The sequence below is a fragment of the Hyla sarda genome, chromosome 11, assembly GCF_029499605.1.
Source record: "Hyla sarda isolate aHylSar1 chromosome 11, aHylSar1.hap1, whole genome shotgun sequence".
Lineage (NCBI taxonomy): Eukaryota > Metazoa > Chordata > Amphibia > Anura > Hylidae > Hyla > Hyla sarda.
The window spans coordinates 13,114,167-13,135,189 of NC_079199.1; the positions used below are offsets into that span (position 1 = coordinate 13,114,167).

The window sequence follows — 21,023 nt, forward strand, 5'->3', positions numbered from 1 at the left end:
ATGAGTTACCTTACCCCTGTTTAAAATCTCATTAGAGGCAGAGGGTACAGAGGGGTCAGAACGTACATGGGCAGCTAGAGCTGCTTGGATGGACTTAGAAATTAATGCTTGGATTTGTGAAGCAGACATTATCTGTGAAGCTTCAATGTCCACGGTCTCATCCACCTGTGTGGAAGTTTCTCCAGTCATTTTACAATCTATGTATAATACACTACTGGATACAAGTAGCCTGACTGATAATCAGTCACTATAAAGGGTTAACCTAGTGCCGCAGAGCAGATGCTAAGAGGGAAGATACACAAGTATAGTGTACCTAATATATCCCACTGGACCCTTCTAAGGAGTAGTCAAGGGTGATAACACCTAATAGCTAACCTGCAAACCGGACAATAACTAAGCTGCTGTCGCTCCTTTCACCGCTCGCTCAACACTGGCGCCGGTGAGAGGAGGAGGATCTCAGCAAACAGGGTTTACAGCCGTAGTCTCGCGAGACTACGTCTGTAAGCTCCTCTGATTGGGCGCATAACAGAAACAGGAGGCGCGTCGCAAGAATGCGTCACTGAGACACGCCTCCCCGCCGCCGAGCCCGCGAAAAGGATGCGAGTGGCGGGAGGAAGCCAAGGAAGACGGCGCGAACAATCAGGTAAAATGGCGCCTGAGGAATAGGGAAATTTACCTCAGCGCTAGAAAGAGAGAGCAAAGAGTAAAAGGGGGAAGGAAACGCCGTGAAACGAGGCGCAGTAAGCAAAATAAGAATTAAGGAAGAAGAAAAGTACAGAACAATAAGAAAATACCAAGAATATATAAAACATATATATAAAATATAAGAGAAACTAAATATATATACAATACATATATTATATGAAAATGAACTGAACCAGGACAGACGGGAAAACAGGGACACTGAATGGGGGTCCCCTAATGCCCGCAGACCTGGCACAAAACAGAGAAATATCAGAGAGCAATGATATACTTAACCAGCTGCCATGAGCAGAAAGAAAGAGGGAGATGAGGTCCAGCCAGCCCCTTATATAGGGTCTCCGTCCCAGGGGAGGGGATTCCAGGGGCTGCTGGGAGTTGTAGTTTTAATGAAAAATTTTTACAGTGACAGTATAATAGAGTTATATACAGTGACAGTATAATAAAGTTATATACAGTGACAGTATAATAAAGTTATATATAGTGACAGTATAATAGAGTTATATACAGTGATATTATAATAGTCATCCACAGTGACAGTATAATAGAGTTATATACAGTGACAGTATAATAGAGTTATATACAGTGACAGTATAATAGTTATATACAGTGACAGTATAATAGTTATATACAGTGACAGTATAATAGTTATATACAGTGACAGTATAATAGAGTTATATACAGTGACAGTATAATAAAGTTATATATAGTGACAGTATAATAGAGTCATCCACAGTGACGGTATAATAGAGTTATATACAGTGACAGTATAATAGAGTTATATACAGTGACAGTATAATAGTTATATACAGTGACAGTATAATAGAGTTATATACAGTGACAGTATAATAGAGTTATATACAGTGACAGTATAATAGAGTTATATACAGTGACAGTATAATAGAGTAATATACAGTGACAGTATAATAGAGTTATATACAGTGACAGTATAATAGAGTTATATACAGTGACAGTATAATAGTTATATACAGTGACAGTATAATAGTTATATACAGTGACAGTATAATAGTTATATACAGTGACAGTATAATAGAGTTATATACAGTGACAGTATAATAGTTATATACAGTGACAGTATAATAGAGTTATATACAGTGACAGTATAATAGAGTTATATACAGTGACAGTATAGTAGAGTTATATACAGTGACAGTATAATAGAGTAATATACAGTGACAGTATAATAGAGTTATATACAGTGACAGTATAATAGAGTCATCCACAGTGACAGTATAATAGAGTTATATACAGTGACAGTATAATAGAGTTATATACAGTGATAGTATAATAGAGTTATATACGGTGATAGTATAATAGAGTTATATACGGTGACAGTATAATAGAGTTATATACGGTGACAGTCTAATAGAGTTATATACAGTGACAGTATAATAGAGTCATATACAGTGAAAGTATAATAGTTATATACAGTGATAGTATAATAGAGTTATATACAGTGACAATATAATAAAGTTATATACAGTGACAGTATAATAGAGTCATCCACAGTGACAGTATAATAGAGTTATATACAGTGACAGTATAATAGAGTTATATACAGTGACAGTATAATAGAGTTATATACAGTGATAGTATAATAGAGTTATATACAGTGACAGTATAATAGAGGTATATACAGTGGCAGTATAATAGAGTTATATATAGTGACAGTATAATAGAGTTATATATATAGTGACAGTATAATAGAGTTATATATATAGTGACAGTATAATAGTTATATACAGTGACAGTATAATAGAGTTATATACAGTGACAGTATAATAGAGTTATATACAGTGATAGTATAATAGAGTTATATACGGTGATAGTATAATAGAGTTATATACGGTGACAGTATAATAGAGTTATATACGGTGACAGTCTAATAGAGTTATATACAGTGACAGTATAATAGTCATATACAGTGACAGTATAATAGTTATATACAGTGACAGTATAATAGAGTTATATACAGTGACAGTATAATAGAGTTATATACAGTGACAGTATAATAGAGTTATATACAGTGACAGTATAATAGAGTTATATACAGTGATAGTATAATAGAGTTATATACAGTGACAGTATAATAGAGTTATATACAGTGGCAGTATAATAGAGTTATATATAGTGACAGTATAATAGAGTTATATATATAGTGACAGTATAATAGAGTTATATATAGTGACAGTATAATAGAGTTCTATACAGTGACAGTATAATAGAGTTATATACAGTGACAGTATAATAGAGTTGTATACAGTGACAGTATAATAGAATTATGTATAGTGACAGTATAATAGAGTTATATATAGTGACAGTATAATAGAGTTATATATAGTGACAGTATAATAAAGTTATATACAGTGACAGTATAATAGAGTTATATATAGTGACAGTATAATAGTTATATACAGTGACAGTATAATAGAGTTATATATAGTGACAGTATAAAAGAGTTATATACAGTGACAGTATAATAGAGTTATATACAGTGGCAGTATAATAGACTCATCCGCAGTGATATTATAATAGTCATCCACAGTGACAGTATAATAGAGTTATATACAGTGAATAGTATAATAGAGTTATATACAGTGACTGTATAATAGAGTTGTATACAGTGACAGTATAATAGTCATCCACAGTGACAGTATAATAGAGTTATATACAGTGATAGTATAATAGAGTTATATACAGTGATAGTATAATAGAGTTGTATACAGTGATAGTATAATAGAGTTATATACAGTGATAGTATAATAGAGTTATATACAGTGATAGTATAATAGAGTTATATATAGTGACAGTATAATAGAGTTCTATACAGTGACAGTATAATAGAGTTATATACAGTGACAGTATAATAGTCATCCACAGTGACAGTATAATAGAGTTATATACAGTGATAGTATAATAGAGTTATATACAGTGATAGTATAATAGAGTTGTATACAGTGGCAGTATAATAGAGTTATATACAGTGATAGTATAATAGAGTTATATATAGTGACAGTATAATAGAGTTCTATACAGTGACAGTATAATAGAGTTATATACAGTGACAGTATAATAGAGTTATATATATAGTGACAGTATAATAGAGTTATATATATAGTGACAGTATAATAGAGTTATATATAGTGACAGTATAATAGAGTTCTATACAGTGACAGTATAATAGAGTTATATACTGTGACAGTATAATAGAGTTGTATACAGTGACAGTATAATAGAATTATGTATAGTGACAGTATAATAGAGTTATATACAGTGACAGTATAATAGAGTTATATACAGTGACAGTATAATAAAGTTATATACAGTGACAGTATAATAGAGTTATATATAGTGACAGTATAATAGAGTTATATATATAGTGACAGTATAATAGTTATATACAGTGACAGTATAATAGAGTTATATATAGTGACAGTATAATAGAGTTATATACAGTGACAGTATAATAGAGTTATATATAGTGACAGTATAATAGAGTTATATATAGTGACAGTATAATAGAGTTATATACAGTGACAGTATAATAGAATTATGTATAGTGACAGTATAATAGAGTTATATACACTGACAGTATAATAGAGTTATATATAGTGACAGTATAATAGAGTTATATATAGTGACAGTATAATAGAGTTATATACAGTGACAGTATAATAGAGTTATATATATAGTGACAGTATAATAGTTATATACAGTGACAGTATAATAGAGTTATATACAGTGACAGTATAATAGAGTTATATACAGTGACAGTATAATAAAGTTATATACAGTGACAGTATAATAGAGTTATATACAGTGACAGTATAATAAAGTTATATACAGTGACAGTATAATAGAGTTATATATAGTGACAGTATAATAGAGTTATATATACAGTGACAGTATAATAGTTTTATACAGTGACAGTATAATAGAGTTATATACAGTGACAGTATAATAGAGTTATATACAGTGACAGTATAATAGAGTTATATATAGTGACAGTATAATAGAGTTATATATATAGTGACAGTATAATAGTTATATACAGTGACAGTATAATAGAGTTATATACAGTGACAGTATAATAGAGTTATATACAGTGACAGTATAATAAAGTTATATACAGTGACAGTATAATAGAGTTATATATAGTGACAGTATAATAGAGTTATATATATAGTGACAGTATAATAGTTATATACAGTGACAGTATAATAGAGTTATATATAGTGACAGTATAATAGAGTTATATATAGTGACAGTATAATAGAGTTATATATAGTGACAGTATAATAGAGTTCTATACAGTGACAGTATAATAGAGTTATATACAGTGACAGTATAATAGAGTTGTATACAGTGACAGTATAATAGAATTATGTATAGTGACAGTATAATAGAGTTATATATAGTGACAGTATAATAGAGTTATATATAGTGACAGTATAATAAAGTTATATACAGTGACAGTATAATAGAGTTATATATAGTGACAGTATAATAGTTATATACAGTGACAGTATAATAGAGTTATATATAGTGACAGTATAAAAGAGTTATATACAGTGACAGTATAATAGAGTTATATACAGTGGCAGTATAATAGACTCATCCGCAGTGATATTATAATAGTCATCCACAGTGACAGTATAATAGAGTTATATACAGTGAATAGTATAATAGAGTTATATACAGTGACTGTATAATAGAGTTGTATACAGTGACAGTATAATAGTCATCCACAGTGACAGTATAATAGAGTTATATACAGTGATAGTATAATAGAGTTATATACAGTGATAGTATAATAGAGTTGTATACAGTGATAGTATAATAGAGTTATATACAGTGATAGTATAATAGAGTTATATACAGTGATAGTATAATAGAGTTATATATAGTGACAGTATAATAGAGTTCTATACAGTGACAGTATAATAGAGTTATATACAGTGACAGTATAATAGTCATCCACAGTGACAGTATAATAGAGTTATATACAGTGATAGTATAATAGAGTTATATACAGTGATAGTATAATAGAGTTGTATACAGTGGCAGTATAATAGAGTTATATACAGTGATAGTATAATAGAGTTATATATAGTGACAGTATAATAGAGTTCTATACAGTGACAGTATAATAGAGTTATATACAGTGACAGTATAATAGAGTTATATATATAGTGACAGTATAATAGAGTTATATATATAGTGACAGTATAATAGAGTTATATATAGTGACAGTATAATAGAGTTCTATACAGTGACAGTATAATAGAGTTATATACTGTGACAGTATAATAGAGTTGTATACAGTGACAGTATAATAGAATTATGTATAGTGACAGTATAATAGAGTTATATACAGTGACAGTATAATAGAGTTATATACAGTGACAGTATAATAAAGTTATATACAGTGACAGTATAATAGAGTTATATATAGTGACAGTATAATAGAGTTATATATATAGTGACAGTATAATAGTTATATACAGTGACAGTATAATAGAGTTATATATAGTGACAGTATAATAGAGTTATATACAGTGACAGTATAATAGAGTTATATATAGTGACAGTATAATAGAGTTATATATAGTGACAGTATAATAGAGTTATATACAGTGACAGTATAATAGAATTATGTATAGTGACAGTATAATAGAGTTATATACACTGACAGTATAATAGAGTTATATATAGTGACAGTATAATAGAGTTATATATAGTGACAGTATAATAGAGTTATATACAGTGACAGTATAATAGAGTTATATATATAGTGACAGTATAATAGTTATATACAGTGACAGTATAATAGAGTTATATACAGTGACAGTATAATAGAGTTATATACAGTGACAGTATAATAAAGTTATATACAGTGACAGTATAATAGAGTTATATACAGTGACAGTATAATAAAGTTATATACAGTGACAGTATAATAGAGTTATATATAGTGACAGTATAATAGAGTTATATATACAGTGACAGTATAATAGTTATATACAGTGACAGTATAATAGAGTTATATACAGTGACAGTATAATAGAGTTATATACAGTGACAGTATAATAGAGTTATATATAGTGACAGTATAATAGAGTTATATATATAGTGACAGTATAATAGTTATATACAGTGACAGTATAATAGAGTTATATACAGTGACAGTATAATAGAGTTATATACAGTGACAGTATAATAAAGTTATATACAGTGACAGTATAATAGAGTTATATATAGTGACAGTATAATAGAGTTATATATATAGTGACAGTATAATAGTTATATACAGTGACAGTATAATAGAGTTATATATAGTGACAGTATAATAGAGTTATATATAGTGACAGTATAATAGAGTTATATATAGTGACAGTATAATAGAGTTATATACAGTGACAGTATAATAGTTATATACAGTGACAGTATAATAGTTATATACAGTGACAGTATAATAGAGTTATATACAGTGACAGTATAATAGAGTTATATACAATGACAGTATAATAGAGTTATATACAGTGACAGTATAATAGAGTTATATATATAGTGACAGTATAATAGTATGAGTATAAGGGATAACTGTCTTTGTTGCCCATAGCAACCAATCACAGGACTGCTTTCATTTTACCATAACAGTTTAAGAAGCTCTGGTTGGTTGCTATGGACAACAAACACAGTGATAATAAATGAGGCCTAATGTCCCGTCCCTATCATAGTATTAACCAAAAACATCTGTTATAACTCCATCTACAATGACAATGTTGTAGTGTAAGCAGCAGCAGAACCTCTAGATCAGTGGTCTCTAAACTGTTCACCTTCAGATGTTGCAAAACTACAACTCCCAGCATGCCCGGACAGCCAATTAATTAGATCAAGTGGCCAGCTGGGAAGACCCCGACTGATCAAAACTTTTCACATGTCAAACGTTTTTTTTAAATGGCAGTAATGGTTTAAATCGGCCCTGCCATCTGCACAGAACCAGAATGCAATAAATCTTTAATGTCCTGGTGTGAACTCGGCCTTAATAATTACAGTGAAGAGACAGACATTGACCCCATAAACCAGTATCTCCATCTATCAGTGTTCCGGGATTCTCCCTAGAAATCTTGCAGCCGTAGCCTTCCCCCTATTCTACATGTCTTGACCTCATTGGTTGTATGTGGAGCTTGTCATGTCGGATGTAATGTGTTGCAGTCCTCAGGCCGGGCCTGTGCACCAGCTTTGTTTGGTCTGCTGGGGTCCCTCACACTGTACGTTTCAGCAGCATATAATTGCAATGCTTATAGACTTCACATAACATGAATTCCTCAGCGCTGGGACTTGGCAGCGCTCGCTCGGTCTCAGCCGGTGAACTGAACTTTCCTCACTGCTACAAGTCTTCTCGCTGCTGGTGCCGATAGCTCCAGAGACATAACATCCTTCTCGTAATGCGACGGCTCCGCTATTGTATTAGCCAGGAGGCAGAGGCGTGACTTGTAGCTTCTGGGCCCCATTGCAATTCGGCAAAAGGGCCCCATGTGCCATTTATAATACTGGTCTCTTATGGGGCAGATGTGCCTTGTGGCTCTCTTAGGTACCAGGGGCCCCGATGTGACTGCTACCTTTTCACCCTCTATAGTTACGCCCCTGCCTGGAAGAATTCTCTTCAAAGTCAGGAGCCATAGTATTACCCCATTTACCCCTGTCCACAGGTGTAGCTAGGAGGTGGGGGTGGGGGGGCGGGAGATGTGCCGTAGGGGTTGGATGCAGGAGGGGCACCAACAAGCCATTCTCCTAAGGCCAGGGTATTTATTTAAAGGGGTACTCGGCCCCTATACATCTTATCCCCTATTCAAAGGATAGGGGATAAGATGTCTGATCACGGAGGTCTTGCCGCGGGGACCCCCGCAATATAGCGTGCGGAACGGAAGTTTGTGACATCGCGACTCCACCCCCCGTGTAACGTCACGCCCCGTCCCCTCAATGCAAGTCTATCGGAGGGGGCGTGACGGCCGTCACGCCCCCTCCCATAGACTTGCATTGAGGGGGACGGGGCGTGACATCACACGGGGGCGGAGTCATAACGTCACGAACTTCCATTCCCGTGGTCGGGACCCAGACCCTCCAGCGCTTCCGGACCAGAAACAGGTGGGTGCCGCATGCTATATTGCAGGGGTCCCCAGCGGCAGGACCACCGCGATCAGAAATCTTATCCCCTATCCTTTGGATAGGGGATAAGATGTCTAGGGGTGGAGTATCCCTTTAATAAGAAATCCTGGTGTTTCGGCGCACAGGTCTTCCTCAGCTTTAAATGCCAATCAGATGAGGAAGACCTGTGCACCGAATCATGTCTCGTACCATGATAATATAAACGCTCATTCTTCTTTGCCTCTAGCTTGGTGAGTGCTGCGATTTCTTCTATACCCAGTCCTGTCCAGACATGGTCCACCATCTGTGGGGACTGCAATATGTCAATGATGTGTTGTCTCACGTCGGGCAGATACACTGAGTCATTGAGATTGTGGAGGCCAGCACAACATTGGTGAATCGTTGTTTCTGTCTCGGCCGATCCAACGTTCCGGTAGAGTTACATTCAGGTATTGGCTTACATCCGAATGGAAATGTGGAGGTGACCATTCTGTTAATAGACCACATGTGGCAGATCTTCCTTGACCTACATGTCCAAGTAGGTGTGACCAGTGACCATATCCTCCACAAAAAAGAAGCAACCGTAGACTTTGCACCTGCTCATTGCACAGAAAACACTGAGTCCCTCATGTGATCGATGAGGTCAAATGGTTTTTCTGAGGCCTTTATTCTGACTTGGCCATTGACCTTCCAACTGAAGTAAAAGGTTTCTGATCGCTGAAGTCCATGCACTGATTGGTGTCTGGTAGTGCCCCCTACAGTACAGGGTGGTATTACATGTTCTGTACTCTTTACCTGTGCCAGCTGTTCCTTTGGACACCGGGTGAGGGCGGCTCCATGTTACTTTCTTAGGACACTGTGTACTGTACAGGACCCTGAAGAAGCTCCTGTCCTCTACATAGACAGTGATTACAGCTCCAGCAGATCCTTATTACTTTTATATGTAAGGATTTGCTTTATCTATATCAGTTATCTACTTATTTTTCTTTAATCCTCACTTTTTCCTATTTTTGGATGACATTTTGGCGTATCAGAAACAATTACCAAGTTTCCATATACAGTGATCCCTCAACTTACAATGGCCTAAGTTGAAACCAGACTCAACATACAATGCTACGGACAGTCCAGATCTGTGAAACGTGTCAATGGCTGGAAGAAACGACCAATCAGAATGGGCATTCACTGGTAAAACCCCTGTATTACTGAAGCGTATGCACTGACTGGTGTCTGGTAGCGCCCCCTACAGTACAGGGAGGTATTACATACCTCCTCCTCTGGGAACCAGGTGAGGGCGGCTCCATGTTACTTTTTTAGGACCCTTCGTGTTCTGTACAGGACCCTGAAGAAGATCCTGTCCTCTACATAGACCAGTGTTTCCCAAGCAGGGTGCCCCCAGCTGTTGCAAAACTACAACTCCCAGCATGCCCGGACAGCCGAAGGCTCCATGCTTGGGAAACACTTACACAGACAGTGATTACAGCCCCCAGCAGATCTTTCTTACTTTTATATATAAGGATTTGCTTTATCTGTATTAGTTATCTACTTATTTTTCTTTAATTCTCACTTTTTCCTATTTTTGGATGACATTTTGGTGCCTTTAGAACCAATTACCAGGATTCCATAGAGTTCTGGTCTCAACATACAATGGATTCAACATACAATGGTCGTCCTGGAACCTATTAATATTGTAACTTGAGGGACCACTGTAGTTTTGGTTTCAACATGCATTGGTCGTCCTTGATACAATTTTGAGGGACCACTGAAGTTGGGGGTGAAAATTAACCTAAATGTTACCTCTCACCTTCCTCCATGCCTTTGTTATATGGTGGCATTAGACCCTGAGCAGATTTCTGGAGACGGATAAGTCAGGGCAGTTTTATGGCCACATTCACTGTAATACACCAAATGCCTGTAGCGCAAAACTGCGATCTGCGAACTGAGACCTTTCGTAAAACTACCAGAACCTGTGATTTATATAGGGTTAAACATTTTAAAGACAAACCAAAGGTTTCCTCCAAACCCCGAAATGAGTTGCATTTGAGACAAATGACCCCCTACACTTAACGTCTTAAATATTTACTACCAGTCTTGAACTACTTCCTTTTTTACTTCTTTATACTGAATCCAAGAAGACGTTGACCTGATCTGAACCCATGGCAGCAGTTCCTCAAGGCAGACGGTCTACCCTAAAAGCCACCTATTGTGACCTTCCAAGGATTTGTGCCTGCAGACTGCAGTCCATACTTCCAGCCGCCCATAAAAGTCTCACTAAATTTGACACATCATCTGAGACCCCTCAGGATGTCTTACCAGACACGTTACAGGCGTCTGGATTAACTTCGCCGTCTATAGATTTGCTCAATGGTTTTCTTGGCACTTTTCTGGCTGATAAATTCTTTTAATGAATTTGGAGTGACATTTTGGAACAGACGCAACATGTTCTTTTCCGTGTTGCGATAATTTATCAACCTTAATTTCCTCAGAAGTCTCTTGAAGCTGTGTTCTTCTGTTTAACCTTGGAGACCTCGTCCCATATCTCTTGTGGTCGGGTCGGTTTATTGTCAAGACTCGTGACATATAAAAATAGACGTGATCAGATTTCCTTTTCGACCCCTCACTTTATAGAGCAGGGGGATTAGTATTATTGGCTGCTGGCTTGCGGATGGATGTCGTTTTTTTTGCAATAAATAGTTTTGAGGATGTAGATGCCTTGTCTTGGAAAGCTTCTCATGGATGTAAGAAATCATTTCCAATGTTTCCTTTCGAGTTGTTGTGAGACTTGTAGCTGCTGATGTAGGGCGGCGGTGGAAAATAAAGGCCACCCATGTGGTTGCTTTGGAGAAAAGGGCCCTTGTGCTACTTTTGTAGAATGCATAGCCCCAGTGCAAAATCTATATCAGCCCCTACCCCAATTACGATGGGCCTATTATTATACTAGTGTCTTATTTAGTGGCATTGGACTGACTCAATCACTATGACCCTGGTGGCAACAACCTATCCAAGAGAGGAATCACACTGTTAGAAAATGAGCAAAGGAGGTAGGGAATTGGCCAAAGGAGAAAACAAACACAATGCTTGGCACCATAATGGGGCACTCAGTTGCCATGAGGACCCCACTCTTCTGTGTTTTATGGTATAGTGCCAATCTAAGTGCTATTATTCCAGCATGGAAGCAAAACCTACTACAGTGATCCCTCAAGTTACAATGGCGTCAACATACAATATTGTCATCATACAATGGTCTTTTCTGGGCCATTGTAACTTGAAACCAGACTCAACATACAATGTACAGACAGTCCAGATCTACAAAACCTGTCAATACCCGGAAGAACTGACCAATCAGAATGGGCATTCACTGGTAAAAGCCCTGTATTACTGAAGTGCATGCACTGAATTCCTGTCTGGTAGCGCCCCCTACAGTACAGGGAGGTATTACATGTTGATTACTACTCTTTACCTGTATTACTGAAGTGTATGCACTGACTGGTGTCTGGTAGTGCCCCCTACAGTACAGGGAGGTATTACATGTTCATTACTACTCTTTACCTGTATTACTGAAGTGTATGCACTGACTGGTGTCTGGTAGCGCCCCCTACAGTACAGGGAGGTATTACATGTTCTGTACTCTTTACCTGTACCAGGGTTAGCTGCTCCTTTGGTCACCAGGTAGAGGACACTATGTAGAGGACAGGAGCTTCTTCAGGGTCCTGTACAGTACACAGACAGTGATTACAGCTCCCAGCAGATCTTTCTTACTTTTATATGTAAGGATTTGCTTTATCTGTATTAGTTATCTACTTATTTATCTTTTAATCCTCACTTTTTCCTATTTTTGGATGATATTTTGGGGCTTCCGAACCAATTACCAGGTTTCCATAGAGTTATGGTCTCAGCAAACAATGGTTTCAACATACAATGGTCGTCCTGGAACCAATTATTATTGTAACTTGAGGGATCACTGTATTGCTATGTGACCTCTAGAGCAGGGGTCTCAAACTACCGGCCCTCAGGCCATTTGCGGCCCACGGAACGAGAGTTTGTGGCACGCACCAAGTATGTTTAATTTGTATTGCCCAACGCCTGGGACATGCAGTGACGATCACCGGGCAGGTAACTTCTTCAGGCAGATAGCCCTGCTTCGGGCAAGCAGCGCTAAATGCCAGAAGGCTTCACTTACCCCGCCCTCCTCCTCCCGGTCTCCGGTTGGCCGGCCGGCCGAGTGTGATGAGGGACGTCGCGCATGTGACGTCCCTCCGCATAGGACATCAGTGACGTCACTCATTAGGCCACCGCCGGAGAGGAAAGCGCAGCGCAGGACTGGTAAGTGTTTCTATGTGTGTGCATGTGTGGGTGTCTGTCTGTCTGTGTGTGTTTGTGTGAGTCGGAGGGGGGGGGGGGGGATTGGGACAACAATGCTACCTAATGTGGGGAACCTGCTACTACCTAATGTGGGGAACCTGCTGCTACCTAATGTGGGGAACCTGCTTCTACCTAATGTAGGGAACTTGCTACTACCTAATGTGGGGAACTTGCTACTACCTAATGTGGGGAACCTGCTACTACCTAATGTGGGGAACCTGCTACTACCTAATGTGGGGAACCTGCTACTACCTAATGTGGGGAACCTGCTGCCTACCTAATGCGGGGAACCTGCTGCCTACCTAATGGGGGGAACCTGCTGCCTACCTAATGCGGGGAACCTGCTGCCTACCTAATGTGTGGAACCCACAGAAGTAGCACCCCCATCATCCATCAGCTCATGCTATTACCACACGGGGTAGGGGGAATGGGGGGTTGCTGGTGGAGGATGGGGGTGCTACTGCTGGTGGGGGGGTGTTGCTGGTGTATGATAAGGGGCGCATGATGGGGGCATTATATGTAAGGGGCGCATGCGGCCCAGCCTCACCCATTACTGGGTCCGATTTGAGGGGTCACTATGGTAAACTCTTTAATTTAAACTTGCAACAAACCTCCTCCTCTGATTCTGCTATGGATAGGCTGGGGCTTGATAGGACTTGACGTAATGGGGTAGTGTAATTTTGATTTATGAGATGAGGTTCCCTTTTTTATACATACATCCCGGAAATACTACATAGAGAATTTTTGCTCCAGTTGCTATGGCTAGATAGGGGGTCCCGTAGATGACATTGAGGAATGCATTATCTTTATTACTACCCCTGAGCCAACTGTGGGCAATTTATAACATCAGCACCTTCATATGTTGAAGACTGGCCTTTGGGACCCCTAAAGTGCCACAGCATTTGAATTCCGAGTGTCTAGTGACTATTGGTGGGACTAGTGGATCCTTTGGTGGGCCAACCCCACCCTGTACATCCTAGGCCTCCCAGTCTATACCTCAGTGGTCTCAAACTGTGGCCCTCCAGATTTGAAGTTACAAAACTTCAAATCCCAGCATGCCCGGACAGCCGTTGGCTGTCCGGGCATGCTGGGAATTGAAGTTTTGCAACATCTGGAGGGCCACAGTTTGAGACCACTGCTATAACTGAATGCTTTTGAAACGGTTGCACCAGAACAACAATCCCTGATGTACACAACGTCCTGTGACCTTCTGTAACTGCTCCTATATTTAACGCAGAATTGCATATGCTGAAGGCGACAGCTTCATCCGCAAACCGGTCATTATATAAACCACATGTTGTGAGCGCTGGAAGCCAAAGAGAGACCGAGGTTTTGTTCCCTGTCACAGTTTCACACAGTGGGACAATCTGTATTATCACTATGCGCTATTTTATGTAGTTTCGGTAAAAAAAACAAACACACATTGCGGGGAACTTGTGGTGCATGAATTGCCGCCATATTTGGGAGCAGATTTATTCCTATGTTTTTTTTTTTATGTAATCATTCCTATGTTCTTTTGAAGTAAAAATGGATCCACACTTCCTCCAATGATACAGCTGAGGTTGTTGAGTTTACGGTCGGACTCCTCGGTAAGAGTATTTGGAGGGTGACTGCTGGTGACCTTAAGTGACTCTATGTGTGGTCATCTGCTCACCGCACGGACAGACCTCGGAGATGATCTGAGACCCACATAGTGCCAGGGGGGGGGGGGGCACATACTGTATACTTATGAAAATGAAAGTCCTAAGTTATTACCATCTGGTGTATTTATATAAAGGGGCACTTAGTATCTCTGCAGAGAGGAAACATTGGGCGCCATTGTTAGAATAATCATCTCTGACCTTATTGGCCCTGAAGTTGGGACCACGATGCATAGATCACAATGGTAACATTACAATGTCTATTATCATGGTCTAGTCTTTTCATGTTGCTGTAGCATCTATCTATCTCATATCTATCTATCTATTTATCTACAAGCAGGAGAATACAGCAGCACACTGCTAGCACAGAGATACAGAGGAAACATGAAATGCTTTATTGCTACAATGAAAAAAAAAATTCAGGTGCTTCGCTCACCATTTGGCCAAATAGTTTCTACCATCCCACCACGATAAGGTGACCTCATTGGGACGGACCCTACACTATGAATATGCCTCTGTGCAGTCAGTTACCAGGCTTGTAAGGTCTGAAACATCCAGCACCTTATGAGATGGGTGGGGTGAGGTCACCTTATCATGGTGGGATGGTCCAAACTATTTGGCCAAATGGTGAGCGAAGCACCTCAATTTTTAATTTTTAATTGTAGCAATATAGCATTTCATGTTTCATCTGTATCTTTGTGCTAGCAATGTGCTGCTGTATTCTCCTGCTTGTGTATTTTTAACCTAGCAGTGTGCACCTGTACGCCGGGTCCATAGTTTGGTATCAGTGTGTGCTGGCCAATTTATCCTTTTTGTATCTATCTCATATCTATCTCATATCTATCTATCTCATATCGATCTATCTCATATCGATCTATCTCATATCTATCTATCTCATATCTATCTATCTCATATCTATCTATCTATCTCATATCTATCTATCTCATATCTATCTATCTCATATCTATCTATCTCATATCTATCTATCTCATATCTATCTCATATCAATCTCATATCTATCTATCTATCTATCTATCCATCTCATATCTATCTATTTATCTCATATCTATCTATCTATCTATCTCATATCTATCTATCTATCTATCTCATATCTATCTATATATCTCATATCTATCTATCTTTCTATCTATCTTGTATCTATCTATTATCTACTATGCATTTGTAATTATTTCAGATAATTTCATTTTTTTCACATTTTGTTATGTTGCTCCTTGATATATAAAAAAATTAGATTTCCTTCACTCAATACCCCATAATATAAACCAAATTTTTACACATTTGTATATTTATAAAAAAAAAAAAAAAAAAAGAAAAAAGAAACAAACTAAAATTTACCATGGACCCTCTGCTATTACAGATGATATTTATTTCGGGCTCCTCCCATTTCTCCTGATCATCTTTGAGATGTTTCTTCACTTTATGGTAAATGGCTGATTTGACAGGATTTGGGAGGACACAGCCTTGTCTATATAAGGTCTCATAGCTTACGATGTATATCAGAGCAATTACCAAACCATGAGGAGAAAAGAACCCCCCGTAGAGCTCACAGATAGGCTTGTATGGAAGCACAGGTCCGGAGAAGGGGACAAAAACATTTCTGCAGCACGGAAAGTTCCCAAAAGCTCAAGTGGTCTCCATAATTCTTACAATGAAGAAAATAAACAACCAGGACTTTCCCTAGAGCTGCTGCCCCATCAAACTAAGTAATGGGGAGAGAAAGACCTTGGTAAGAGAGGAGACCAAGAACCCAATGGTCACTCTGGCCGAGCTCCAAAGATCATGTGTGGAGAAGCTTCTAGAAGGTCTAGAACCATCATGGCAGCCTCTATCATTCTGGACTTTTTGGCCAAAGCTTGTCTTCAGGAAAAGGCATATGCAACCTGGAGTTTGTAATGAGGAGACAGGGGAGTGTAATGAGGAGACAGGGGAGTGTAATGAGGAGACAGGGGAGTGTAATGAGGAGACAGGGAGTGTAATGAGGAGACAGGGGAGTGTAATGAGGAGACAGGGAGTGTAATGAGGAGACAGGGGAGTGTAATGAGGAGACAGGGAGTGTAATGAGGAGACAGGGAGTGTAATGAGGAGACAGTGGAGTGTAATGAAAAGGCAGGTAAGTGTAATGAAGAAACAGGCGAGTGTAATAAAAAAAACGGAGTGTAATGAAGAGATAGGGGAGTGTAATGAAGAGACAGGGGGTGTAATTAAGAGACAGGGAGTGTAATGAAGAGACAGTGAGTGTAATGAAGAGACAGGGGTGTAATGAAGAGACAGGGGTGTAATGAAGAGAAAGGGGGGTGTAATAAAAAGACAGGGAGTGTAATGAAGAGACAGGGGGTGTAATTAAGAGACAGGGAGTGTAATGAAGAGACAGGGAGTGTAATGAAGAGACAGGGGTGTAATGAAGAGACAGGGGTGTAATGAAGAGACAGGGGTGTAATGAAGAGAAAGGGGGGTGTAATAAAAAGACAGGGAGTGTAATGAAGAGACAGGGGGTGTAATTAAGAGACAGGGAGTGTAATGAAGAGACAGGGGGTGTAATGAAGAGACAGGGGTGTAATGAACAGAAAGGGGGGTGTAATAAAAAGACAGGGAGTGTAATGAAGAGACAGGGAGTGTAATAAAAAGATGCGTGTAATCAAGAGACAGAGGTGTGTAATGAAGAGAGAGGAGGTGTAATGAAGAGATGGGGGTGTAATGAAGAGACAGGGGAATGTAATGAAGAGACAGGGGAATGTAATGAAGAGACAGGGGAGTGTAATGAAGAGACAGGAAGGTGGAATGAAGAGACAGGATGGTGTAATGAAGAAACAAGGGAGTGTAATAAAAAGAAAGGGTGTATAATGAAGAGACAGAGGAGTGTAATGAAGGGGACATCTGTGTTTGGATGTGGACAAGGAAACTAGGGTCTGCTTGTGCAGACAATCTTCTCTACTGCTGATCTGTCTGGGCGATCCGGAGCCTGTTTGCCCTCATGTAACCACTTCCCCCAACACCGTCCAACACCTGAGATTTTTTTTATGGTCATAACAGCCAAAATGGTGGACAAGTTATTGAAACAACCATCCTGCTTCCCTCCAAGTCCAATGATGCGCCTCCTGTGAAAGTCCTCACAGAGACGTGTCTCAGTCAAAAATTTCTAACTAAGAGGTACACTACCCAAAAATAGCCTCTGCAGCAGGAGGTCCACATTTTGGAGACCACTGGACTAGAGCTTTTTAGCATTAGACAGGGTTAAACAGGAACCTGAAGAACAGCAAGTTCCAGCAACACCACATGAACACCAGGAGCTGATAGTAATTAACAGAGACAGGTAATACAGAATAGTTTGGAGCAAGCTGCATTGGTAACAGAGAACACAGCTTTGTGCAATATATGGAACTGGAGGGGTCATCTCAGGTCAGGTCCTCGGAGTAGTTGTCCAAAATCAGACCAAGTCCAAAACTTGGAATAAAAGGTCATAGGATAAGACAAGGAACTGGGAAGAGATAGATAGAGTGACAGAGAGATAGATATATAGATAGAGAGACAGATAGATATGAGATATATATATATATATATATATATATATATATGAGATAGATATGAGATAGATATGATATATATATATATATATATATATATATATATGAGATAGCTGCAGGTAAAGGAGAGGAGCAGCACACCAGGTGTGTGGATGAGGCGGGTGCAAGCGGGCCCAATCGCAGCCCGGGTCACTGGCAGCAGAGTTGATGCAAAGCAAAGAAGTTGTCCCACAGCACTCCAAAATGGTGGATAACAAAGTGTTTATTGCCTCATGGTAGGATACAACGTTTTGACCGTCACCACAGTCTTTTTCAAGCATCTTGGTGATGGTCGAAACGTTGTATCCTACCATGAGGCAATAAACACTTTGTTATCCACCATTTTGGAGTGCTGTGGGACAACTTCTTTGCTTTATCTATATGAGATAGATATGAGATAGATAGATAGATATGAGATAGATAGATAGATATAAGATAGATAGATATGAGATAGATAGATAGATAGATAGATATCAGATATATATGAGATAGATAGATATGAGATAGATATGAGATAGATAGATATGAGATAGATAGGAGATAGATAGATAGATATGAGATAGATAGATAGATAGATAGATAGATATGAGATAGATATGAGATAGATAGATATGAGATAGATAGGAGATAGATAGATAGATATGAGATAGATAGATAGATAGATATGAGATAGATAGATATGAGATAGATAGATATGAGATAGAGAGATAGATAGATATGAGATAGATAGATATGAGATAGAGATAGATAGATAGATATATATGAGATATATATATATGAGATAGATATGAGATAGATAGATATGAGATAGATATTAGATAGATAGATATAAGATAGATATGATATAGATAGATAAATATCAGATATATATGAGATAGATAGATATGAGATAGATAGATATGAGATAGATAGATATGAGATTGATAGATAGATATGAGATAGAGAGATAGATAGATATGAGATAGATAGATATATAGATATGAGATAGATAGATATGAGATAGATAGATAGATAGATAGATATGAGATAGATAGATATGAGATAGATAGATAGATATGAGATAGATATGAGATAGATATGAGATAGATAGATCTGCATATAGAAGGATAGATAGATAGATAGCTAAATATGAAATAGATATTTAGCATTTTCGCTCGCTGCTTCTTCTACAGCTTGGAGACATTCTTTCTATCATCCAGAGATCTGTAGCTGTCTCCTCTTTGGCTTGTCTGGTGTTGGCAGTCAGACCTGATACATGAGGATACTGTATGAAGCTGGCGGTGGGGAGTGAGTACACAAGCCTGTATGCAATTTACTGCAGCGAAAAAAAGTTGGCATAACTCTTTTGCCGCTAGGAACAGAATGTCCCAAACTCTGTTTCCACCCCGATCACCACCCCAAGCTGCAGTCCTGCCTCCCAGGGATGAGATCCCATCCACTGTCAGTGGTAATGTCAGTATTACTGCTCCCTGTGTGTTTCCTATCTCGCTGTCCAGATTATTGGATGTGTCCTGTGGAATTGGAAGAATTTTCCCTCTTAGGTTCGGCAGTAGAGAGAAGTGTGGACCCTGCTGCACCAAATCTAACACAAAAACTGGAGTACTGACCTTGTTTCTTCCTGTTTTATAACACGCAATGAAATGTTTCGTAACTTTCTAATATATTTTGTGTTTAGGGTTGATACACTGTAACAAGCCCTGCACCTGTGTCACATGGGAGATAAGAATATGGTCCAGCCTGAAGAAAGAAAACAGACCTCAGGAAGAGATCTGCTCCCTATAAATACAATCCTGCTTCATATGCAATATATATATATATATATATATATGTACCATAATACCGCCTATGTGCAAAAACTAAAACTACTATAATAATACTGTCTCCTTTGTGCAAAAATAAAACTACTATAATGTACAACAAAAACAGAGAAACACAGCCGCACATCCACCGTTTGTATTTTGATCTACTTGCTTCTCAGCGTAATTTCAAAAACTAACAGGTTGTTATTATACATTTTGATCAAAAAGTACAAGTCCACTCGCCACGTCAAGGCCACCTAGTCAGAATGGGTCCCTAACATGACACTGGCGTAGCGCTGGGTGGCGACTACTGTCTCCAGGACACCAAGCCCACTGGGGGAATGACCCAATGTGGCCAGGCAGCCCCACTGCTTCCCGACCAAGCCCGTGGCTCTGGGCCACACCACCCCACAGACAAAGCATTACATAAACAATGGCCGCCACAGAGCACCACACCAGTGTGAACACCTACCATGTGCTCCCTGCCAGAGGGCTAGGAGAATGGAAAACTACTATAATAATACTGCCTCATATGTACAAGAATATAACTACTATAATACTGTCCCCTATGCACAAGAATATCACTACTATAATACTGTCTCCTATATACAAGAATATAACTACTATAATACTGCTCCTATGTACAAGAAGATTACTACTATAATACTGCCCCCTATATACAAGAATATAACTACTGTAATACTGCCTCCTATAAACAAGCATATAACTACTATAATACTGTCTCCTATATACAAGAATATAACTACTATAAT

General features: G+C 38.3%; 1 long non-coding RNA gene across 2 annotated transcripts in view; it reads left to right on the plus strand.

Annotated features, from left to right (window-relative positions):
• The window catches only part of LOC130295402 (uncharacterized), a 29,634-nt gene extending 9,390 nt beyond the window's left edge, over window positions 1-20,244 (plus strand). Inside the window, exon 3 of one of the 2 annotated variants that reach the window (XR_008848817.1) lies at window positions 20,127-20,236. This is a non-coding gene — a long non-coding RNA (uncharacterized LOC130295402). Of the gene's footprint in view, window positions 1-20,126 lie in introns of both variants that reach the window. The other variant, XR_008848816.1, reaches the window with a different exon arrangement.
• Window positions 20,245-21,023: the final 779 nt, after the last annotated feature.